Raw genomic sequence first — 26,440 nt, forward strand, 5'->3', positions numbered from 1 at the left:
ATACCTCACTTGTGTGGGTAGGCCTAGCGCCGGCGACAGGAAACACCCCAAAGCGCAACGTGGACACACCCAAAATTTTGGAAGAAAACAGAGGTGTTTTTTGCGAAGTGCCTACCTGTAGATTTTGGCCTCTAGCTCAGCCGGCACCTAGGGAAACCTACCAAACCTGTGCATTTCTGAAAACTAGAGACCTAGGGGAATCCAAGGAGGGGTGACTTGCGGGGCTCGGACCAGGTTCTGTTACCCAGAATCCTTTGCAAACCTCAAAATTTGGCTTAAAAAAACACATGTTCCTCACATTTCTGTGGCAGAAAGTTCTGGAATCTGAGAGGAGCCACAAATTTCCTTCCACCCAGCGTTCCCCCAAGTCTCCCGATAAAAATGATACCTCACTTGTGTGGGTAGGCCTAGCGCCGGTGACAGGAAACACCGCAAAGCGCAACGTGGACACATCCATAATTTTGGAAGAAAACAGAGGTGTTTTTTGCGAAGTGCCTACCTGTAGATTTTGGCCTCTAGCTCAGCCGGCACCTAGGGAAACCTACCAAACCTGTGCATTTCTGAAAACTAGAGACCTAGGGGAATCCAAGGAGGGGTGACTTGCGGGGCTCGGACCAGGTTCTGTTACCCAGAATCCTTTGCAAACCTCAAAATTTGGCTAAAAAAAACACATGTTCCTCACATTTCTGTGGCAGAAAGTTCTGGAATCTGAGAGGAGCCACAAATTTCCTTCCACACAGCGTTCCCCCAAGTCTCCCGATAAAAATGATACCTCACTTGTGTGGGTAGGCCTAGAGCCGGCGACAGGAAACACCCCAAAGCGCAACGTGGACACATCCAAAATTTTGGAAGAAAACAGAGGTGTTTTTTGCGAAGTGCCTACCTGTAGATTTTGGCCTCTAGCTCAGCCGGCACCTAAGGAAACCTACCAAACCTGTGCATTTCTGAAAACTAGAGACCTAGGGGAATCCAAGATGGGGTGACTTGCGGGGCTCGGACCAGGTTCTGTTACCCAGAATCCTTTGCAAACCTCAAAATTTGGCTAAAAAACACATGTTCCTCACATTTCTGTGGCAGAAAGTTCTGGAATCTGAGAGGAGCCACAAATTTCCTTCCACCCAGCGTTCCCCCAAGTCTCCCGATAAAAATGATACCTCACTTGCATGGGTAGGCCTAGCGCCCGCGACAGGAAACACCCCAAAGCGCAACGTGGACACATCCAAAATTTTGGAAGAAAACAGAGGTGTTTTTTGCGAACTGCCTACCTGTAGATTTTGGCCTCTAGCTCAGCCGGCACCTAGGGAAACCTACCAAACCTGTGCATTTCTGAAAACTAGAGACCTAGGGGAATCCAAGGAGGGGTGACTTGCGGGGCTCGGACCAGGTTCTGTTACCCAGAATCCTTTGCAAACCTCAAAATTTGGCTTAAAAAAACACATGTTCCTCACATTTCTGTGGCAGAAAGTTCTGGAATCTAAGAGGAGCTACAAATTTCCTTCCACCCAGCGTTCCCCCAAGTCTCCCGATAAAAATGATACCTCACTTGTGTGGGTAGGCCTAGCGCCGGCGACAGGAAACACCCCAAAGCGCAACGTGGCCACATCCAAAATTTTGGAAGAAAACAGAGGTGTTTTTTGCGAAGTGCCTATCTGTACATTTTGGCCTCTAGCTCAGCCGGCACCTAGGGAAACCTACCAAACCTGTGCATTTCTGAAAACTAGAGACCTAGGGGAATCCAAGGAGGGGTGACTTGCGGGGCTCGGACCAGGTTCTGTTACCCAGAATCCTTTGCAAACCTCAAAATTTGGCTAAAAAACACATGTTCCTCACATTTCTGTGGCAGAAAGTTCTGGAATCTGAGAGGAGCCACAAATTTTCTTCCACCCAGCGTTCCCCCAAGTCTCCCGATAAAAATGATACCTCACTTGTGTGGGTAGGCCTAGCGCCGGCGACAGGAAACACCCCAAAGCGCAACGTGGACACATCCAAAATTTTGGAAGAAAACAGAGGTGTTTTTTGCGAAGTGCCTACCTGTAGATTTTGGCCTCTAGCTCAGCCGGAACCTAGGGAAACCTACCAAACCTGTGCATTTCTGAGAACTAGAGACCTAGGGGAATCCAAGGAGGGGTGACTTGCGGGGCTCGGACCAGGTTCTGTTACCCAGAATCCTTTACAAACCTCAAAATTTGGCTAAAAAAACACATGTTCCTCACATTTCTGTGGCAGAAAGTTCTGGAATCTGAGAGGAGCCACAAATTTCCTGCCACCCAGCGTTCCCCCAAGTCTCCCGATAAAAATGATACCTCACTTGTGTGGGTAGGCCTAGGGCCGGCGACAGGAAACACCCCAAAGCGCAACGTGGACACATCCAAAATTTTGGAAGAAAACAGAGGTGTTTTTTGCGAAGTGCCTACCTGTAGATTTTGGCCTCTAGCTCAGCCGGCACCTAGGGAAACCTACCAAACCTGTGCATTTCTGAACACTAGAGACCTAGGGGAATCCAAGATGGGGTGACTTGCGGGGCTCGGACCAGGTTCTGTTACCCAGAATCCTTTGCAAGCCTCAAATTTTGGCTAAAAAAACACATGTTCCTCACATTTCTGTGGCAGAAAGTTCTGGAATCTGAGAGGAGCCACAAATTTCCTTCCACCCAGCGTTCCCCCAAGTCTGCCGATAAAAATGATACCTCACTTGTGTGGGTAGGCCTAGCGCCGGCGACAGGAAACACCCCAAAGCGCAACGTGGACACATCCAAAATTTTGGAAGAAAACAGAGGTGTTTTTTGCGAAGTGCCTACCTGTAGATTTTGGCCTCTAGCTCAGCCGGCACCTAGGGAAACCTACCAAACCTGTGCATTTCTGAAAGCTAGAGACCTAGGGGAATCCAAGGAGGGGTGACTTGCGGGGCTCGGACCAGGTTCTGTTACCCAGAATCCTTTGCAAACCTCAAAATTTGGCTTAAAAAAACACATGTTCCTCACATTTCTGTGGCAGAAAGTTCTGGAATCTAAGAGGAGCTACGAATTTCCTTCCACCCAGGGTTCCCCCAAGTCTCCCGATAAAAATGATACCTCACTTGTGTGGGTAGGCCTAGCGCCGGCGAGAGGAAACACCCCAAAGCGCAACGTGGACACATCCAAAATTTTGGAAGAAAACAGAGGTGTTTTTTGCGAAGTGCCTACCTGTAGATTTTGGCCTCTACCTCAGCCGGCACCTAGGGAAACCTACCAAACCTGTGCATTTCTGAAAACTAGAGACCTAGGGGAATCCAAGATGGGGTGACTTGCGGGGCTCGGACCAGGTTCTGTTACCCAGAATCCTTTGCAAACCTCAAAATTTGGCTAAAAAAACACATGTTCCTCACATTTCTGTGGCAGAAAGTTCTGGAATCTGAGAGGAGCCACAAATTTCCTTCCACCCAGCGTTCCCCCAAGTCTCCCGATAAAAATGATACCAACTTGTGTGGGTAGGCCTAGCGCCGGCGACAGGAAACACCCCAAAGCGCAACGTGGACACATCCAAAATTTTGGAAGAAAACAGAGGTGTTTTTTGCGAAGTGCCTACCTGTAGATTTTGGCCTCTAGCTCAGCCGGCACCTAGGGAAACCTACCAAACCTGTGCATTTCTGAAAACTAGAGACCTAGGGGAATCCAAGGAGGGGTGACTTGCGGGCTCGGACCAGGTTCTGTTACCCAGAATCCTTTGCAAACCTCAAAATTTGGCTAAAAAACACATGTTCCTCACATTTCTGTGGCAGAAAGTTCTGGAATCTGAGAGGAGCCACAAATTTCCTTCCACCCAGCGTTCCCCCAAGTCTCCCGATAAAAATGATACCTCACTTGTGTGGGTAGGCCTAGCGCCGGCGACAGGAAACACCCCAAAGCACAACGTGGACACATCCAAAATTTTGGAAGAAAACAGAGGTGTTTTTTGCGAAGTGCCTACCTGTAGATTTTGGCCTCTAGCTCAGCCGGCACCTAGGGAAACCTACCAAACCTGTGCATTTCTGAAAACTAGAGACCTAGGGGAATCCAAGGAGGAGTGACTTGCGGGGCTCGGACCAGGTTCTGTTACCCAGAATCCTTTGCAAACCTCAAAATTTGGCTTAAAAAAACACATGTTCCTCACATTTCTGTGGCAGAAAGTTCTGGAATCTAAGAGGAGCTACAAATTTCCTTCCACCCAGCGTTCCCCCAAGTCTCCCGATAAAAATGATACCTCACTTGTGTGGGTAGGCCTAGCGCCGGCGACAGGAAACACCCCAAAGCGCAACGTGGACACATCCAAAATTTTGGAAGAAAACAGAGGTGTTTTTTGCGAAGTGCCTACCTGTAGATTTTGGCCTCTAGCTCAGCCGGAACCTAGGGAAACCTACCAAACCTGTGCATTTCTGAGAACTAGAGACCTAGGGGAATCCAAGGAGGGGTGACTTGCGGGGCTCGGACCAGGTTCTGTTACCCAGAATCCTTTACAAACCTCAAAATTTGGCTAAAAAAAACACATGTTCCTCACATTTCTGTGGCAGAAAGTTCTGGAATCTGAGAGGAGCCACAAATTTCCTGCCACCCAGCGTTCCCCCAAGTCTCCCGATAAAAATGATACCTCACTTGTGTGGGTAGGCCTAGGGCCGGCGACAGGAAACACCCCAAAGCGCAACGTGGACACATCCAAAATTTTGGAAGAAAACAGAGGTGTTTTTTGCGAAGTGCCTACCTGTAGATTTTGGCCTCTAGCTCAGCCGGCACCTAGGGAAACCTACCAAACCTGTGCATTTCTGAACACTAGAGACCTAGGGGAATCCAAGATGGGGTGACTTGCGGGGCTCGGACCAGGTTCTGTTACCCAGAATCCTTTGCAAGCCTCAAATTTTGGCTAAAAAAACACATGTTCCTCACATTTCTGTGGCAGAAAGTTCTGGAATCTGAGAGGAGCCACAAATTTCCTTCCACCCAGCGTTCCCCCAAGTCTGCCGATAAAAATGATACCTCACTTGTGTGGGTAGGCCTAGCGCCGGCGACAGGAAACACCCCAAAGCGCAACGTGGACACATCCAAAATTTTGGAAGAAAACAGAGGTGTTTTTTGCGAAGTGCCTACCTGTAGATTTTGGCCTCTAGCTCAGCCGGCACCTAGGGAAACCTACCAAACCTGTGCATTTCTGAAAGCTAGAGACCTAGGGGAATCCAAGGAGGGGTGACTTGCGGGGCTCGGACCAGGTTCTGTTACCCAGAATCCTTTGCAAACCTCAAAATTTGGCTTAAAAAAACACATGTTCCTCACATTTCTGTGGCAGAAAGTTCTGGAATCTTAGAGGAGCTACGAATTTCCTTCCACCCAGGGTTCCCCCAAGTCTCCCGATAAAAATGATACCTCACTTGTGTGGGTAGGCCTAGCGCCGGCGAGAGGAAACACCCCAAAGCGCAACGTGGACACATCCAAAATTTTGGAAGAAAACAGAGGTGTTTTTTGCGAAGTGCCTACCTGTAGATTTTGGCCTTTACCTCAGCCGGCACCTAGGGAAACCTACCAAACCTGTGCATTTCTGAAAACTAGAGACCTAGGGGAATCCAAGATGGGGTGACTTGCGGGGCTCGGACCAGGTTCTGTTACCCAGAATCCTTTGCAAACCTCAAAATTTGGCTAAAAAAACACATGTTCCTCACATTTCTGTGGCAGAAAGTTCTGGAATCTGAGAGGAGCCACAAATTTCCTTCCACCCAGCGTTCCCCCAAGTCTCCCGATAAAAATGATACCAACTTGTGTGGGTAGGCCTAGCGCCGGCGACAGGAAACACCCCAAAGCGCAACGTGGACACATCCAAAATTTTGGAAGAAAACAGAGGTGTTTTTTGCGAAGTGCCTACCTGTAGATTTTGGCCTCTAGCTCAGCCGGCACCTAGGGAAACCTACCAAACCTGTGCATTTCTGAAAACTAGAGACCTAGGGGAATCCAAGGAGGGGTGACTTGCGGGCTCGGACCAGGTTCTGTTACCCAGAATCCTTTGCAAACCTCAAAATTTGGCTAAAAAACACATGTTCCTCACATTTCTGTGGCAGAAAGTTCTGGAATCTGAGAGGAGCCACAAATTTCCTTCCACCCAGCGTTCCCCCAAGTCTCCCGATAAAAATGATACCTCACTTGTGTGGGTAGGCCTAGCGCCGGCGACAGGAAACACCCCAAAGCACAACGTGGACACATCCAAAATTTTGGAAGAAAACAGAGGTGTTTTTTGCGAAGTGCCTACCTGTAGATTTTGGCCTCTAGCTCAGCCGGCACCTAGGGAAACCTACCAAACCTGTGCATTTCTGAAAACTAGAGACCTAGGGGAATCCAAGGAGGAGTGACTTGCGGGGCTCGGACCAGGTTCTGTTACCCAGAATCCTTTGCAAACCTCAAAATTTGGCTTAAAAAAACACATGTTCCTCACATTTCTGTGGCAGAAAGTTCTGGAATCTAAGAGGAGCTACAAATTTCCTTCCACCCAGCGTTCCCCCAAGTCTCCCGATAAAAATGATACCTCACTTGTGTGGGTAGGCCTAGCGCCGGCGACAGGAAACACCCCAAAGCGCAACGTGGACACATCCAAAATTTTGGAAGAAAACAGAGGTGTTTTTTGCGAAGTGCCTACCTGTAGATTTTGGCCTCTACCTCAGCCGGCACCTAGGGAAACCTACCAAACCTGTGCATTTCTGAAAACTAGAGACCTAGGGGAATTCAAGATGGGGTGACTTGCGGGGCTCGGACCAGGTTCTGTTACACAGAATCCTTTGCAAACCTCAAAATTTGGCTAAAAAAAACACATGTTCCTCACATTTCTGTGGCAGAAAGTTCTGGAATCTGAGAGGAGCCACAAATTTCCTTCCACCCAGCGTTCCCCCAAGTCTCCCGATAAAAATGATACCTCACTTGTGTGGGTAGGCCTAGCGCCGGCGACAGGAAACACCCCAAAGCGCAACATGGACACATCCAAAATGTTGGAAGAAAACAGAGGTGTTTTTTGCGAAGTGCCTACCTGTAGATTTTGGCCTCTAGCTCAGCCGGCACCTAAGGAAACCTACCAAACCTGTGCATTTCTGAAAACTAGAGACCTAGGGGAATCCAAGATGGGGTGATTTGCGGGGCTCGGACCAGGTTCTGTTACCCAGAATCCTTTGCAAACCTCAAAATTTGGCTAAAAAAACACATGTTCCTCACATTTCTGTGGCAGAAAGTTCTGGAATCTGAGAGGAGCCACAAATTTCCTTCCACCCAGCGTTCCCCCAAGTCTCCCGATAAAAATGATACCAACTTGTGTGGGTAGGCCTAGCGCCGGCGACAGGAAACACCCCAAAGCGCAACGTGGACACATCCAAAATTTTGGAAGAAAACAGAGGTGTTTTTTGCGAAGTGCCTACCTGTAGATTTTGGCCTCTAGCTCAGCCGGCACCTAGGGAAACCTACCAAACCTGTGCATTTCTGAAAACTAGAGACCTAGGGGAATCCAAGGAGGGGTGACTTGCGGGGCTCGGACCAGGTTCTGTTACCCAGAATCCTTTGCAAACCTCAAAATTTGGCTAAAAAAAACACATGTTCCTCACATTTCTGTGGCAGAAAGTTCTGGAATCTGAGAGGAGCCACAAATTTCCTTCCACCCAGCGTTCCCCCAAGTCTCCCGATAAAAATGATACCTCACTTGTGTGGGTAGGCCTAGCGCCGGCGACAGGAAACACCCCAAAGCGCAACATGGACACATCCAAAATTTTGGAAGAAAACAGAGGTGTTTTTTGCGAAGTGCCTACCTGTAGATTTTGGCCTCTAGCTCAGCCGGCACCTAAGGAAACCTACCAAACCTGTGCATTTCTGAAAACTAGAGACCTAGGGGAATCCAAGATGGGGTGACTTGCGGGGCTCGGACCAGGTTCTGTTACCCAGAATCCTTTGCAAACCTCAAAATTTGGCTTAAAAAAACACATGTTCCTCACATTTCTGTGGCAGAAAGTTCTGGAATCTAAGAGGAGCTACAAATTTCCTTCCACCCAGCGTTCCCCCAAGTCTCCCGATAAAAATGATACCTCACTTGTGTGGGTAGGCCTAGCGCCGGCGACAGGAAACACCCCAAAGCGCAACGTGGCCACATCCAAAATTTTGGAAGAAAACAGAGGTGTTTTTTGCGAAGTGCCTACCTGTAGATTTTGGCCTCTACCTCAGCCGGCACCTAGGGAAACCTACCAAACCTGTGCATTTCTGAAAACTAGAGACCTAGGGGAATCCAAGATGGGGTGACTTGCGGGGCTCGGACCAGGTTCTGTTACCCAGAATCCTTTGCAAACCTCAAAATTTGGCTAAAAAAACACATGTTCCTCACATTTCTGTGGCAGAAAGTTCTGGAATCTGAGAGGAGCCACAAATTTCCTTCCACCCAGCGTTCCCCCAAGTCTCCCGATAAAAATGATACCAACTTGTGTGGGTAGGCCTAGCGCCGGCGACAGGAAACACCCCAAAGCGCAACGTGGACACATCCAAAATTTTGGAAGAAAACAGAGGTGTTTTTTGCGAAGTGCCTACCTGTAGATTTTGGCCTCTAGCTCAGCCGGCACATAGGGAAACCTACCAAACCTGTGCATTTCTGAAAACTAGAGACCTAGGGGAATCCAAGGAGGGGTGACTTGCGGGGCTCGGACCAGGTTCTGTTACCCAGAATCCTTTGCAAACCTCAAAATTTGGCTAAAAAAAACACATGTTCCTCACATTTCTGTGGCAGAAAGTTCTGGAATCTGAGAGGAGCCACAAATTTCCTTCCACCCAGCGTTCCCCCAAGTCTCCCGATAAAAATGATACCTCACTTGTGTGGGTAGGCCTAGCGCCGGCGACAGGAAACACCCCAAAGCGCAACGTGGACACATCCAAAATTTTGGAAGAAAACAGAGGGGTTTTTTGCGAAGTGCCTACCTGTAGATTTTGGCCTCTAGCTCAGCCGGCACCTAAGGAAACCTACCAAACCTGTGCATTTCTGAAAACTAGAGACCTAGGGGAATCCAAGATGGGGTGACTTGCGGGGCTCGGACCAGGTTCTGTTACCCAGAATCCTTTGCAAACCTCAAAATTTGGCTAAAAAACACATGTTCCTCACATTTCTGTGGCAGAAAGTTCTGGAATCTGAGAGGAGCCACAAATTTCCTTCCACCCAGCGTTCCCCCAAGTCTCCCGATAAAAATGATACCTCACTTGCGTGGGTAGGCCTAGCGCCCGCGACAGGAAACACCCCAAAGCGCAACGTGGACACATCCAAAATTTTGGAAGAAAACAGAGGTGTTTTTTGCGAAGTGCCTACCTGTAGATTTTGGCCTCTAGCTCAGCCGGCACCTAGGGAAACCTACCAAACCTGTGCATTTCTGAAAACTAGAGACCTAGGGGAATCCAAGGAGGGGTGACTTGCGGGGCTCGGACCAGGTTCTGTTACCCAGAATCCTTTGCAAACCTCAAAATTTGGCTTAAAAAAACACATGTTCCTCACATTTCTGTGGCAGAAAGTTCTGGAATCTAAGAGGAGCTACAAATTTCCTTCCACCCAGCGTTCCCCCAAGTCTCCCGATAAAAATGATACCTCACTTGTGTGGGTAGGCCTAGCGCCGGCGACAGGAAACACCCCAAAGCGCAACGTGGACACATCCAAAATTTTGGAAGAAAACAGAGGTGTTTTTTGCGAAGTGCCTACCTGTAGATTTTGGCCTCTAGCTCAGCCGGCACCTAGGGAAACCTACCAAACCTGTGCATTTCTGAACACTAGAGACCTAGGGGAATCCAAGATGGGGTGACTTGCGGGGCTCGGACCAGGTTCTGTTACCCAGAATGCTTTGCAAGCCTCAAAATTTGGCTAAAAAAACACATGTTCCTCACATTTCTGTGGCAGAAAGTTCTGGAATCTGAGAGGAGCCACAAATTTCCTTCCACCCAGCGTTCCCCCAAGTCTGCCGATAAAAATGCTACCTCACTTGTGTGGGTAGGCCTAGCGCCGGCGACAGGAAACACCCCAAAGCGCAACGTGGACACATCCAAAATTTTGGAAGAAAACAGAGGTGTTTTTTGCGAAGTGCCTACCTGTAGATTTTGGCCTCTAGCTCAGCCGGCACCTAAGGAAACCTACCAAACCTGTGCATTTCTGAAAACTAGAGACCTAGGGGAATCCAAGATGGGGTGACTTGCGGGGCTCGGACCAGGTTCTGTTACCCAGAATCCTTTGCAAACCTCAAAATTTGGCTTAAAAAAACACATGTTCCTCACATTTCTGTGGCAGAAAGTTCTGGAATCTAAGAGGAGCTACAAATTTCCTTCCACCCAGCGTTCCCCCAAGTCTCCCGATAAAAATGATACCTCACTTGTGTGGGTAGGCCTAGCGCCGGCGACAGGAAACACCCCAAAGCGCAACGTGGCCACATCCAAAATTTTGGAAGAAAACAGAGGTGTTTTTTGCGAAGTGCCTACCTGTAGATTTTGGCCTCTACCTCAGCCGGCACCTAGGGAAACCTACCAAACCTGTGCATTTCTGAAAACTAGAGACCTAGGGGAATCCAAGATGGGGTGACTTGCGGGGCTCGGACCAGGTTCTGTTACCCAGAATCCTTTGCAAACCTCAAAATTTGGCTAAAAAAACACATGTTCCTCACATTTCTGTGGCAGAAAGTTCTGGAATCTGAGAGGAGCCACAAATTTCCTTCCACCCAGCGTTCCCCCCAAGTCTCCCGATAAAAATGATACCAACTTGTGTGGGTAGGCCTAGCGCCGGCGACAGGAAACACCCCAAAGCGCAACGTGGACACATCCAAAATTTTGGAAGAAAACAGAGGTGTTTTTTGCGAAGTGCCTACCTGTAGATTTTGGCCTCTAGCTCAGCCGGCACATAGGGAAACCTACCAAACCTGTGCATTTCTGAAAACTAGAGACCTAGGGGAATCCAAGGAGGGGTGACTTGCGGGGCTCGGACCAGGTTCTGTTACCCAGAATCCTTTGCAAACCTCAAAATTTGGCTAAAAAAAACACATGTTCCTCACATTTCTGTGGCAGAAAGTTCTGGAATCTGAGAGGAGCCACAAATTTCCTTCCACCCAGCGTTCCCCCAAGTCTCCCGATAAAAATGATACCTCACTTGTGTGGGTAGGCCTAGCGCCGGCGACAGGAAACACCCCAAAGCGCAACGTGGACACATCCAAAATTTTGGAAGAAAACAGAGGGGTTTTTTGCGAAGTGCCTACCTGTAGATTTTGGCCTCTAGCTCAGCCGGCACCTAAGGAAACCTACCAAACCTGTGCATTTCTGAAAACTAGAGACCTAGGGGAATCCAAGATGGGGTGACTTGCGGGGCTCGGACCAGGTTCTGTTACCCAGAATCCTTTGCAAACCTCAAAATTTGGCTAAAAAACACATGTTCCTCACATTTCTGTGGCAGAAAGTTCTGGAATCTGAGAGGAGCCACAAATTTCCTTCCACCCAGCGTTCCCCCAAGTCTCCCGATAAAAATGATACCTCACTTGCGTGGGTAGGCCTAGCGCCCGCGACAGGAAACACCCCAAAGCGCAACGTGGACACATCCAAAATTTTGGAAGAAAACAGAGGTGTTTTTTGCGAAGTGCCTACCTGTAGATTTTGGCCTCTAGCTCAGCCGGCACCTAGGGAAACCTACCAAACCTGTGCATTTCTGAAAACTAGAGACCTAGGGGAATCCAAGGAGGGGTGACTTGCGGGGCTCGGACCAGGTTCTGTTACCCAGAATCCTTTGCAAACCTCAAAATTTGGCTTAAAAAAACACATGTTCCTCACATTTCTGTGGCAGAAAGTTCTGGAATCTAAGAGGAGCTACAAATTTCCTTCCACCCAGCGTTCCCCCAAGTCTCCCGATAAAAATGATACCTCACTTGTGTGGGTAGGCCTAGCGCCGGCGACAGGAAACACCCCAAAGCGCAACGTGGACACATCCAAAATTTTGGAAGAAAACAGAGGTGTTTTTTGCGAAGTGCCTACCTGTAGATTTTGGCCTCTAGCTCAGCCGGCACCTAGGGAAACCTACCAAACCTGTGCATTTCTGAACACTAGAGACCTAGGGGAATCCAAGATGGGGTGACTTGCGGGGCTCGGACCAGGTTCTGTTACCCAGAATGCTTTGCAAGCCTCAAAATTTGGCTAAAAAAACACATGTTCCTCACATTTCTGTGGCAGAAAGTTCTGGAATCTGAGAGGAGCCACAAATTTCCTTCCACCCAGCGTTCCCCCAAGTCTGCCGATAAAAATGCTACCTCACTTGTGTGGGTAGGCCTAGCGCCGGCGACAGGAAACACCCCAAAGCGCAACGTGGACACATCCAAAATTTTGGAAGAAAACAGAGGTGTTTTTTGCGAAGTGCCTACCTGTAGATTTTGGCCTCTAGCTCAGCCGGCACCTAGGGAAACCTACCAAACCTGTGCATTTCTGAAAGCTAGAGACCTAGGGGAATCCAAGGAGGGGTGACTTGCGGGGCTCGGACCAGGTTCTGTTACCCAGAATGCTTTGCAAGCCTCAAAATTTGGCTAAAAAAACACATGTTCCTCACATTTCTGTGGCAGAAAGTTCTGGAATCTGAGAGGAGCCACAAATTTCCTTCCACCCAGCGTTCCCCCAAGTCTCCCGATAAAAATGATACCTCACTTGTGTGGGTAGGCCTAGCGCCGGCGAGAGGAAACACCCCAAAGCGCAACGTGGACACATCCAAAATTTTGGAAGAAAACAGAGGTGTTTTTTGCGAAGTGCCTACCTGTAGATTTTGGCCTCTACCTCAGCCGGCACCTAGGGAAACCTACCAAACCTGTGCATTTCTGAAAACTAGAGACCTAGGGGAATCCAAGATGGGGTGACTTGCGGGGCTCGGACCAGGTTCTGTTACCCAGAATCCTTTGCAAACCTCAAAATTTGGCTAAAAAAACACATGTTCCTCACATTTCTGTGGCAGAAAGTTCTGGAATCTGAGAGGAGCCACAAATTTCCTTCCACCCAGCGTTCCCCCAAGTCTGCAGATAAAAATGATACCAACTTGTGTGGGTAGGCCTAGCGCCGGCGACAGGAAACACCCCAAAGCGCAACGTGGACACATCCAAAATTTTGGAAGAAAACAGAGGTGTTTTTTGCGAAGTGCCTACCTGTAGATTTTGGCCTCTAGCTCAGCCGGCACCTAGGGAAACCTACCAAACCTGTGCATTTCTGAAAGCTAGAGACCTAGGGGAATCCAAGGAGGGGTGACTTGCGGGGCTCGGACCAGGTTCTGTTACCCAGAATCCTTTGCAAACCTCAAAATTTGGCTTAAAAAAACACATGTTCCTCACATTTCTGTGGCAGAAAGTTCTGGAATCTAAGAGGAGCTACAAATTTCCTTCCACCCAGCGTTCCCCCAAGTCTCCCGATAAAAATGATACCTCACTTGTGTGGGTAGGCCTAGCGCCGGCGAGAGGAAACACCCCAAAGCGCAACGTGGACACATCCAAAATTTTGGAAGAAAACAGAGGTGTTTTTTGCGAAGTGCCTACCTGTAGATTTTGGCCTCTACCTCAGCCGGCACCTAGGGAAACCTACCAAACCTGTGCATTTCTGAACACTAGAGACCTAGGGGAATCCAAGATGGGGTGACTTGCGGGGCTCGGACCAGGTTCTGTTACCCAGAATGCTTTGCAAGCCTCAAAATTTGGCTAAAAAAACACATGTTCCTCACATTTCTGTGGCAGAAAGTTCTGGAATCTGAGAGGAGCCACAAATTTCCTTCCACCCAGCGTTCCCCCAAGTCTGCCGATAAAAATGCTACCTCACTTGTGTGGGTAGGCCTAGCGCCGGCGACAGGAAACACCCCAAAGCGCAACGTGGACACATCCAAAATTTTGGAAGAAAACAGAGGTGTTTTTTGCGAAGTGCCTACCTGTAGATTTTGGCCTCTAGCTCAGCCGGCACCTAGGGAAACCTACCAAACCTGTGCATTTCTGAAAGCTAGAGACCTAGGGGAATCCAAGGAGGGGTGACTTGCGGGGCTCGGACCAGGTTCTGTTACCCAGAATCCTTTGCAAACCTCAAAATTTGGCTTAAAAAAACACATGTTCCTCACATTTCTGTGGCAGAAAGTTCTGGAATCTAAGAGGAGCTACAAATTTCCTTCCACCCAGCGTTCCCCCAAGTCTCCCGATAAAAATGATACCTCACTTGTGTGGGTAGGCCTAGCGCCGGCGAGAGGAAACACCCCAAAGCGCAACGTGGACACATCCAAAATTTTGGAAGAAAACAGAGGTGTTTTTTGCGAAGTGCCTACCTGTAGATTTTGGCCTCTACCTCAGCCGGCACCTAGGGAAACCTACCAAACCTGTGCATTTCTGAAAACTAGAGACCTAGGGGAATCCAAGATGGGGTGACTTGCGGGGCTCGGACCAGGTTCTGTTACCCAGAATCCTTTGCAAACCTCAAAATTTGGCTAAAAAAACACATGTTCCTCACATTTCTGTGGCAGAAAGTTCTGGAATCTGAGAGGAGCCACAAATTTCCTTCCACCCAGCGTTCCCCCAAGTCTGCCGATAAAAATGATACCAACTTGTGTGGGTAGGCCTAGCGCCGGCGACAGGAAACACCCCAAAGCGCAACGTGGACACATCCAAAATTTTGGAAGAAAACAGAGGTGTTTTTTGCGAAGTGCCTACCTGTAGATTTTGGCCTCTAGCTCAGCCGGCACCTAGGGAAACCTACCAAACCTGTGCATTTCTGAAAGCTAGAGACCTAGGGGAATCCAAGGAGGGGTGACTTGCGGGGCTCGGACCAGGTTCTGTTACCCAGAATCCTTTGCAAACCTCAAAATTTGGCTTAAAAAAACACATGTTCCTCACATTTCTGTGGCAGAAAGTTCTGGAATCTAAGAGGAGCTACAAATTTCCTTCCACCCAGCGTTCCCCCAAGTCTCCCGATAAAAATGATACCTCACTTGTGTGGGTAGGCCTAGCGCCGGCGAGAGGAAACACCCCAAAGCGCAACGTGGACACATCCAAAATTTTGGAAGAAAACAGAGGTGTTTTTTGCGAAGTGCCTACCTGTAGATTTTGGCCTCTAGCTCAGCCGGCACCTAGGGAAACCTACCAAACCTGTGCATTTCTGAACACTAGAGACCTAGGGGAATCCAAGATGGGGTGACTTGCGGGGCTCGGACCAGGTTCTGTTACCCAGAATGCTTTGCAAGCCTCAAAATTTGGCTAAAAAAACACATGTTCCTCACATTTCTGTGGCAGAAAGTTCTGGAATCTGAGAGGAGCCACAAATTTCCTTCCACCCAGCGTTCCCCCAAGTCTCCCGATAAAAATGATACCAACTTGTGTGGGTAGGCCTAGCGCCGGCGACAGGAAACACCCCAAAGTGCAACGTGGACACATCCAAAATTTTGGAAGAAAACAGAGGTGTTTTTTGCGAAGTGCCTACCTGTAGATTTTGGCCTCTAGCTCAGCCGGCACCTAGGGAAACCTACCAAACCTGTGCATTTCTGAAAGCTAGAGACCTAGGGGAATCCAAGGAGGGGTGACTTGCGGGGCTCGGACCAGGTTCTGTTACCCAGAATCCTTTGCAAACCTCAAAATTTGGCTTAAAAAAACACATGTTCCTCACATTTCTGTGGCAGAAAGTTCTGGAATCTAAGAGGAGCTACAAATTTCCTTCCACCCAGCGTTCCCCCAAGTCTCCCGATAAAAATGATACCTCACTTGTGTGGGTAGGCCTAGCGCCGGCGAGAGGAAACACCCCAAAGCGCAACGTGGACACATCCAAAATTTTGGAAGAAAACAGAGGTGTTTTTTGCGAAGTGCCTACCTGTAGATTTTGGCCTCTACCTCAGCCGGCACCTAGGGAAACCTACCAAACCTGTGCATTTCTGAAAACTAGAGACCTAGGGGAATCCAAGATGGGGTGACTTGCGGGGCTCGGACCAGGTTCTGTTACCCAGAATCCTTTGCAAACCTCAAAATTTGGCTAAAAAAAACACATGTTCCTCACATTTCTGTGGCAGAAAGTTCTGGAATCTGAGAGGAGCCACAAATTTCCTTCCACCCAGCGTTCCCCCAAGTCTGCCGATAAAAATGATACCAACTTGTGTGGGTAGGCCTAGCGCCGGCGACAGGAAACACCCCAAAGCGCAACGTGGACACATCCAAAATTTTGGAAGAAAACAGAGGTGTTTTTTGCGAAGTGCCTACCTGTAGATTTTGGCCTCTAGCTCAGCCGGCACCTAGGGAAACCTACCAAACCTGTGCATTTCTGAAAGCTAGAGACCTAGGGGAATCCAAGGAGGGGTGACTTGCGGGGCTCGGACCAGGTTCTGTTACCCAGAATCCTTTGCAAACCTCAAAATTTGGCTTAAAAAAACACATGTTCCTCACATTTCTGTGGCAGAAAGTTCTGGAATCTAAGAGGAGCTACAAATTTCCTTCCACCCAGCGTTCCCCCAAGTCTCCCGATAAAAATGATACCTCACTTGTGTGGGTAGGCCTAGCGCCGGCGAGAGGAAACACCCCAAAGCGCAACGTGGACACATCCAAAATTTTGGAAGAAAACAGAGGTGTTTTTTGCGAAGTGCCTACCTGTAGATTTTGGCCTCTACCTCAGCCGGCACCTAGGGAAACCTACCAAACCTGTGCATTTCTGAAAACTAGAGACCTAGGGGAATCCAAGATGGGGTGACTTGCGGGGCTCGGACCAGGTTCTGTTACCCAGAATCCTTTGCAAACCTCAAAATTTGGCTAAAAAAAACACATGTTCCTCACATTTCTGTGGCAGAAAGTTCTGGAATCTGAGAGGAGCCACAAATTTCCTTCCACCCAGCGTTCCCCCAAGTCTCCCGATAAAAATGATACCAACTTGTGTGGGTAGGCCTAGCGCCGGCGACAGGAAACACCCCAAAGTGCAACGTGGACACATCCAAAATTTTGGAAGAAAACAGAGGTGTTTTTTGCGAAGTGCCTACCTGTAGATTTTGGCCTCTAGCTCAGCCGGCACCTAGGGAAACCTACCAAACCTGTGCATTTCTGAAAACTAGAGACCTAGGGGAATCCAAGGAGGGGTGACTTGCGGGCTCGGACCAGGTTCTGTTACCCAGAATCCTTTGCAAACCTCAAAATTTGGCTAAAAAACACATGTTCCTCACATTTCTGTGGCAGAAAGTTCTGGAATCTGAGAGGAGCCACAAATTTCCTTCCACCCAGCGTTCCCCCAAGTCTCCCGATAAAAATGATACCTCACTTGTGTGGGTAGGCCTAGCGCCGGCGACAGGAAACACCCCAAAGCACAACGTGGACACATCCAAAAGTTTGGAAGAAAACAGAGGTGTTTTTTGCGAAGTGCCTACCTGTAGATTTTGGCCTCTAGCTCAGCCGGCACCTAGGGAAACCTACCAAACCTGTGCATTTCTGAAAACTAGAGACCTAGGGGAATCCAAGATGGGGTGATTTGCGGGGCTCGGACCAGGTTCTGTTACCCAGAATCCTTTGCAAACCTCAAAATTTGGCTAAAAAAACACATGTTCCTCACATTTCTGTTGCAGAAAGTTCTGGAATCTGAGAGGAGCCACAAATTTCCTTCCACCCAGCGTTCCCCCAAGTCTCCCGATAAAAATGATACCAACTTGTGTGGGTAGGCCTAGCGCCGGCGACAGGAAACACCCCAAAGCGCAACGTGGACACATCCAAAATTTTGGAAGAAAACAGACGTGTTTTTTGCGAAGTGCCTACCTGTAGATTTTGGCCTCTAGCTCAGCCGGCACCTAGGGAAACCTACCAAACCTGTGCATTTCTGAAAACTAGAGACCTAGGGGAATCCAAGGAGGGGTGACTTGCGGGGCTCGGACCAGGTTCTGTTACCCAGAATCCTTTGCAAACCTCAAAATTTGGCTAAAAAACACATGTTCCACACATTTCTGTGGCAGAAAGTTCTGGAATCTGAGAGGAGCCACAAATTTCCTTCCACCCAGCGTTCCCCCAAGTCTCCCGATAAAAATGATACCTCACTTGTGTGGGTAGGCCTAGCGCCGGCGACAGGAAACACCCCAAAGCGCAACATGGACACATCCAAAATTTTGGAAGAAAACAGAGGTGTTTTTTGCGAAGTGCCTACCTGTAGATTTTGGCCTCTAGCTCAGCCGGCACCTAAGGAAACCTACCAAACCTGTGCATTTCTGAAAACTAGAGACCTAGGGGAATCCAAGATGGGGTGACTTGCGGGGCTCGGACCAGGTTCTGTTACCCAGAATCCTTTGCAAACCTCAAAATTTGGCTTAAAAAAACACATGTTCCTCACATTTCTGTGGCAGAAAGTTCTGGAATCTAAGAGGAGCTACAAATTTCCTTCCACCCAGCGTTCCCCCAAGTCTCCCGATAAAAATGATACCTCACTTGTGTGGGTAGGCCTAGCGCCGGCGACAGGAAACACCCCAAAGCGCAACGTGGACACATCCAAAATTTTGGAAGAAAACAGAGGTGTTTTTTGCGAAGTGCCTACCTGTAGATTTTGGCCTCTACCTCAGCCGGCACCTAGGGAAACCTACCAAACCTGTGCATTTCTGAAAACTAGAGACCTAGGGGAATCCAAGATGGGGTGACTTGCGGGGCTCGGACCAGGTTCTGTTACCCAGAATCCTTTGCAAACCTCAAAATTTGGCTAAAAAAACACATGTTCCTCACATTTCTGTGGCAGAAAGTTCTGGAATCTGAGAGGAGCCACAAATTTCCTTCCACCCAGCGTTCCCCCAAGTCTCCCGATAAAAATGATACCAACTTGTGTGGGTAGGCCTAGCGCCGGCGACAGGAAACACCCCAAAGCGCAACGTGGACACATCCAAAATTTTGGAAGAAAACAGAGGTGTTTTTTGCGAAGTGCCTACCTGTAGATTTTGGCCTCTAGCTCAGCCGGCACCTAGGGAAACCTACCAAACCTGTGCATTTCTGAAAACTAGAGACCTAGGGGAATCCAAGGAGGGGTGACTTGCGGGGCTCGGACCAGGTTCTGTTACCCAGAATCCTTTGCAAACCTCAAAATTTGGCTAAAAAACACATGTTCCTCACATTTCTGTGGCAGAAAGTTCTGGAATCTGAGAGGAGCCACAAATTTCCTTCCACCCAGTGTTCCCCCAAGTCTCCCGATAAAAATGATACCTCACTTGTGTGGGTAGGCCTAGCGCCGGCGACAGGAAACACCCCAAAGCGCAACGTGGACACATCCAAAATTTTGGAAGAAAACTGAGGTGTTTTTTGCGAAGTGCCTACCTGTAGATTTTGGCCTCTAGCTCAGCCGGCACCTAGGGAAACCCACCAAACCTGTGCATTTCTGAAAACTAGAGACCTAGGGGAATCCAAGGAGGGGTGACTTGCGGGGCTCGGACCAGGTTCTGTTACCCAGAATCCTTTGCAAACCTCAAAATTTGGCTAAAAAAACACATGTTCCTCACATTTCTGTGGCAGAAAGTTCTGGAATCTGAGAGGAGCCACAAATTTCCTGCCACCCAGCGTTCCCCCAAGTCTCCCGATAAAAATGATACCTCACTTGTGTGGGTAGGCCTAGCCCCGGCGACAGGAAACACCGCAAAGCGCAACGTGGACACATCCAAAATTTTGGAAGAAAACAGAGGTGTTTTTTGCGAAGTGCCTACCTGTAGATTTTGGCCTCTAGCTCAGCCGGAACCTAGGGAAACCTACCAAACCTGTGCATTTCTGAAAACTAGAGACCTAGGGGAATCCAAGATGGGGTGACTTGCGGGGGCTCGGACCAGGTTCTGTTACCCAGAATCCTTTGCAAACCTCAAAATTTGGCTAAAAAAACACATGTTCCTCACATTTCTGTGGCAGAAAGTTCTGGAATCTGAGAGGAGCCACAAATTTCCTGCCACCCAGCGCTCCCCCAAGTCTCCCGATAAAAATGATACCTCACTTGTGTGGGTAGGCCTAGCCCCGGCGACAGGAAACACCGCAAAGCGCAACGTGGACACATCCAAAATTTTGGAAGAAAACAGAGGTGTTTTTTGCGAAGTGCCTACCTGTAGATTTTGGCCTCTAGCTCAGCCGGCACCTAGGGAAACCTACCAAACCTGTGCATTTCTGAAAACTAGAGACCTAGGGGAATCCAAGATGGGGTGACTTGCGGGGGCTCGGACCAGGTTCTGTTACCCAGAATCCTTTGCAAGCCTCAAAATTTGGCTAAAAAAACACATGTTCCTCACATTTCTGTGGCAGAAAGTTCTGGAATCTGAGAGGAGCCACAAATTTCCTTCCACCCAGCGTTCCCCCAAGTCTCCCGATAAAAATGATACCTCACTTGTGTGGGTAGGCCTAGCGCCGGCGACAGGAAACACCCCAAAGCGCAACGTGGACACATCCAAAATTTTGGAAGAAAACAGAGGTGTTTTTTGCGAAGTGCCTACCTGTAGATTTTGGCCTCTAGCTCAGCCGGCACCTACGGAAACCTACCAAACCTGTGCATTTCTGAAAACTAGAGACCTAGGGGAATCCAAGATGGGGTGACTTGCGGGGCTCGGACCAGGTTCTGTTACCCAGAATCCTTTGCAAACCTCAAAATTTGGCTAAAAAAACACATGTTCCTCACATTTCTGTGGCAGAAAGTTCTGGAATCTGAGAGGAGCCACAAATTTCCTTCCACCCAGCGTTCCCCCAAGTCTCCCGATAAAAATTATACCTCACTTGCGTGGGTAGGCCTAGCGCCCGCGACAGGAAACACCCCAAAGCGCAACGTGGACACATCCAAAATTTTGGAAGAAAACAGAGGTGTTTTTTGCGAAGTGCCTACCTGTAGAATTTGGCCTCTAGCTCAGCCGGCACCTAGTGAAACCTACCAAACCTGTGCATTTCTGTAAACTAGAGACCTAGGGGAATCCAAGGAGGGGTGACTTGCGGGGCTCGGACCAGGTTCTGTTACCCAGAATCCTTTGCAAACCTCAAAATTTGGCTAAAAAAACACATGTTCCTCACATTTCTGTGGCAGAAAGTTCTGGAATCTGAGAGGAGCCTCAAATTTCCTTCCACCCAGCGTTCCCCCAAGTCTCCCGATAAAAATGATACCTCGCTTGTGTGGGTAGGCCTAGCGCCGGCGACAGGAAACACCCCAAAGCGCAACGTGGACACATCCAAAATTTTGGAAGAAAACAGAGGTGTTTTTTGCGAAGTGCCTACCTGTAGATTTTGGCCTCTAGCTCAGCCGGCACCTAGGGAAACCTACCAAACCTTAGCATTTCTGAAAACTAGATACCTAGGGGAATCCAAGGAGGGGTGACTTGCGGGGCTCGGACCAGGTTCTGTTACCCAGAATCCTTTGCAAACCTCAAAATTTGGCTAAAAAAACACATGTTCCTCACATTTCTGTGGCAGAAAGTTCTGGAATCTGAGAGGAGCCACAAATTTCCTTCCACCCAGCGTTCCCCCAAGTCTCCCGATAAAAATGATACCTCGCTTGTGTGGGTAGGCCTAGCGCCGGCGACAGGAAACACCCCAAAGCGCAACGTGGACACATCCAAAATTTTGGAAGAAAACAGAGGTGTTTTTTGCGAAGTGCCTACCTGTAGAATTTGGCCTCTAGCTCAGCCGGCACCTAGGGAAACCTACCAAACCTGTGCATTTCTGTAAACTAGAGACATAGGGGAATCCAAGATGGGGTGACTTGCGGGGCTCGGACCAGGTTCTGTTACCCAGAATCCTTTGCAAACCTCAAAATTTGGCTAAAAAAACACATGTTCCTCACATTTCTGTGGCAGAAAGTTCTGGAATCTGAGAGGAGCCACAAATTTCCTTCCACCCAGCGTTCCCCCAAGTCTCCCGATAAAAATGATACCAACTTGTGTGGGTAGGCCTAGCGCCGGCGACAGGAAACACCCCAAAGCGCAACGTGGACACATCCAAAATTTTGGAAGAAAACAGAGGTGTTTTTTGCGAAGTGCCTACCTGTAGATTTTGGCCTCTAGCTCAGCCGGCACCTAGGGAAACCTACCAAACCTGTGCATTTCTGAAAACTAGAGACCTAGGGGAATCCAAGGAGGGGTGACTTGCGGGGCTCGGACCAGGTTCTGTTACCCAGAATCCTTTGCAAACCTCAAAATTTGGCTAAAAAACACATGTTCCTCACATTTCTGTGGCAGAAAGTTCTGGAATCTGAGAGGAGCCACAAATTTCCTTCCACCCAGTGTTCCCCCAAGTCTCCCGATAAAAATGATACCTCACTTGTGTGGGTAGGCCTAGCGCCGGCGACAGGAAACACCCCAAAGCGCAACGTGGACACATCCAAAATTTTGGAAGAAAACTGAGGTGTTTTTTGCGAAGTGCCTACCTGTAGATTTTGGCCTCTAGCTCAGCCGGCACCTAGGGAAACCCACCAAACCTGTGCATTTCTGAAAACTAGAGACCTAGGGGAATCCAAGGAGGGGTGACTTGCGGGGCTCGGACCAGGTTCTGTTACCCAGAATCCTTTGCAAACCTCAAAATTTGGCTAAAAAAACACATGTTCCTCACATTTCTGTGGCAGAAAGTTCTGGAATCTGAGAGGAGCCACAAATTTCCTGCCACCCAGCGTTCCCCCAAGTCTCCCGATAAAAATGATACCTCACTTGTGTGGGTAGGCCTAGCCCCGGCGACAGGAAACACCGCAAAGCGCAACGTGGACACATCCAAAATTTTGGAAGAAAACAGAGGTGTTTTTTGCGAAGTGCCTACCTGTAGATTTTGGCCTCTAGCTCAGCCGGAACCTAGGGAAACCTACCAAACCTGTGCATTTCTGAAAACTAGAGACCTAGGGGAATCCAAGATGGGGTGACTTGCGGGGGCTCGGACCAGGTTCTGTTACCCAGAATCCTTTGCAAACCTCAAAATTTGGCTAAAAAAACACATGTTCCTCACATTTCTGTGGCAGAAAGTTCTGGAATCTGAGAGGAGCCACAAATTTCCTGCCACCCAGCGCTCCCCCAAGTCTCCCGATAAAAATGATACCTCACTTGTGTGGGTAGGCCTAGCCCCGGCGACAGGAAACACCGCAAAGCGCAACGTGGACACATCCAAAATTTTGGAAGAAAACAGAGGTGTTTTTTGCGAAGTGCCTACCTGTAGATTTTGGCCTCTAGCTCAGCCGGCACCTAGGGAAACCTACCAAACCTGTGCATTTCTGAAAACTAGAGACCTAGGGGAATCCAAGATGGGGTGACTTGCGGGGGCTCGGACCAGGTTCTGTTACCCAGAATCCTTTGCAAGCCTCAAAATTTGGCTAAAAAAACACATGTTCCTCACATTTCTGTGGCAGAAAGTTCTGGAATCTGAGAGGAGCCACAAATTTCCTTCCACCCAGCGTTCCCCCAAGTCTCCCGATAAAAATGATACCTCACTTGTGTGGGTAGGCCTAGCGCCGGCGACAGGAAACACCCCAAAGCGCAACGTGGACACATCCAAAATTTTGGAAGAAAACAGAGGTGTTTTTTGCGAAGTGCCTACCTGTAGATTTTGGCCTCTAGCTCAGCCGGCACCTAGGGAAACCTACCAAACCTGTCCATTTCTGAAAACTAGAGACCTAGGGGAATCCAAGGAGGGGTGACTTGCGGGGCTCGGACCAGGTTCTGTTACCCAGAATCCTTTGCAAACCTCAAAATTTGGCTAAAAAAACACATGTTCCTCACATTTCTGTGGCAGAAAGTTCTGGAATCTGAGAGGAGCCACAAATTTCCTTCCACCCAGCGTTCCCCCAAGTCTCCCGATAAAAATGATACCTCACTTGTGTGGGTAGGCCTAGCGCCGGCGACAGGAAACACCCCAAAGCGCAACGTGGACACATCCAAAATTTTGGAAGAAAACAGAGGTGTTTTTTGCGAAGTGCCTACCTGTAGATTTTGGCCTCTAGCTCAGCCGGCACCTACGGAAACCTACCAAACCTGTGCATTTCTGAAAACTAGAGACCTAGGGGAATCCAAGATGGGGTGACTTGCGGGGCTCGGACCAGGTTCTGTTACCCAGAATCCTTTGCAAACCTCAAAATTTGGCTAAAAAAACACATGTTCCTCACATTTCTGTGGCAGAAAGTTCTGGAATCTGAGAGGAGCCACAAATTTCCTTCCACCCAGCGTTCCCCCAAGTCTCCCGATAAAAATTATACCTCACTTGCGTGGGTAGGCCTAGCGCCCGCGACAGGAAACACCCCAAAGCGCAACGTGGACACATCCAAAATTTTGGAAGAAAACAGAGGTGTTTTTTGCGAAGTGCCTACCTGTAGAATTTGGCCTCTAGCTCAGCCGGCACCTAGTGAAACCTACCAAACCTGTGCATTTCTGTAAACTAGAGACCTAGGGGAATCCAAGGAGGGGTGACTTGCGGGGCTCGGACCAGGTTCTGTTACCCAGAATCCTTTGCAAACCTCAAAATTTGGCTAAAAAAACACATGTTCCTCACATTTCTGTGGCAGAAAGTTCTGGAATCTGAGAGGAGCCTCAAATTTCCTTCCACCCAGCGTTCCCCCAAGTCTCCCGATAAAAATGATACCTCGCTTGTGTGGGTAGGCCTAGCGCCGGCGACAGGAAACACCCCAAAGCGCAACGTGGACACATCCAAAATTTTGGAAGAAAACAGAGGTGTTTTTTGCGAAGTGCCTACCTGTAGATTTTGGCCTCTAGCTCAGCCGGCACCTAGGGAAACCTACCAAACCTTAGCATTTCTGAAAACTAGATACCTAGGGGAATCCAAGGAGGGGTGACTTGCGGGGCTCGGACCAGGTTCTGTTACCCAGAATCCTTTGCAAACCTCAAAATTTGGCTAAAAAAACACATGTTCCTCACATTTCTGTGGCAGAAAGTTCTGGAATCTGAGAGGAGCCACAAATTTCCTTCCACCCAGCGTTCCCCCAAGTCTCCCGATAAAAATGATACCTCGCTTGTGTGGGTAGGCCTAGCGCCGGCGACAGGAAACACCCCAAAGCGCAACGTGGACACATCCAAAATTTTGGAAGAAAACAGAGGTTTTTTTTGCGAAGTGCCTACCTGTAGAATTTGGCCTCTAGCTCAGCCGGCACCTAGGGAAACCTACCAAACCTGTGCATTTCTGTAAACTAGAGACATAGGGGAATCCAAGATGGGGTGACTTGCGGGGCTCGGACCAGGTTCTGTTACCCAGAATCCTTTGCAAACCTCAAAATTTGGCTAAAAAAACACATGTTCCTCACATTTCTGTGGCAGAAAGTTCTGGAATCTGAGAGGAGCCACAAATTTCCTTCCACCCAGCGTTCCCCCAAGTCTCCCGATAAAAATGATACCTCACTTGTGTGGGTAGGCCTAGCGCCGGCGACAGGAAACACCCCAAAGCGCAACGTGGCCACATCCAAAATTTTGGAAGAAAACAGAGGTGTTTTTTGCGAAGTGCCTATCTGTAGATTTTGGCCTCTAGCTCAGCCGGCACCTAGGGAAACCTACCAAACCTGTGCATTTCTGAAAACTAGAGACCTAGGGGAATCCAAGGAGGGGTGACTTGCGGGGCTCGGACCAGGTTCTGTTACCCAGAATCCTTTGCAAACCTCAAAATTTGGCTAAAAAACACATGTTCCTCACATTTCTGTGGCAGAAAGTTCTGGAATCTGAGAGGAGCCACAAATTTTCTTCCACCCAGCGTTCCCCCAAGTCTCCCGATAAAAATGATACCTCACTTGTGTGGGTAGGCCTAGCGCCGGCGACAGGAAACACCCCAAAGCGCAACGTGGACACATCCAAAATTTTGGAAGAAAACAGAGGTGTTTTTTGCGAAGTGCCTACCTGTAGATTTTGGCCTCTAGCTCAGCCGGAACCTAGGGAAACCTACCAAACCTGTGCATTTCTGAGAACTAGAGACCTAGGGGAATCCAAGGAGGGGTGACTTGCGGGGCTCGGACCAGGTTCTGTTACCCAGAATCCTTTGCAAACCTCAAAATTTGGCTAAAAAAACACATGTTCCTCACATTTCTGTGGCAGAAAGTTCTGGAATCTGAGAGGAGCCACAAATTTCCTGCCACCCAGCGTTCCCCCAAGTCTCCCGATAAAAATGATACCTCACTTGTGTGGGTAGGCCTAGGGCCGGCGACAGGAAACACCCCAAAGCGCAACGTGGACACATCCAAAATTTTGGAAGAAAACAGAGGTGTTTTTTGCGAAGTGCCTACCTGTAGATTTTGGCCTCTAGCTCAGCCGGCACCTAGGGAAACCTACCAAACCTGTGCATTTCTGAACACTAGAGACCTAGGGGAATCCAAGATGGGGTGACTTGCGGGGCTCGGACCAGGTTCTGTTACACAGAATCCTTTGCAAGCCTCAAAATTTGGCTAAAAAAACACATGTTCCTCACATTTCTGTGGCAGAAAGTTCTGGAATCTGAGAGGAGCCACAAATTTCCTTCCACCCAGCGTTCCCCCAAGTCTGCCGATAAAAATGATACCTCACTT

Source organism: Pleurodeles waltl, chromosome 8 (assembly GCF_031143425.1).
Source record: "Pleurodeles waltl isolate 20211129_DDA chromosome 8, aPleWal1.hap1.20221129, whole genome shotgun sequence".
NCBI classification, from domain to species: domain Eukaryota; kingdom Metazoa; phylum Chordata; class Amphibia; order Caudata; family Salamandridae; genus Pleurodeles; species Pleurodeles waltl.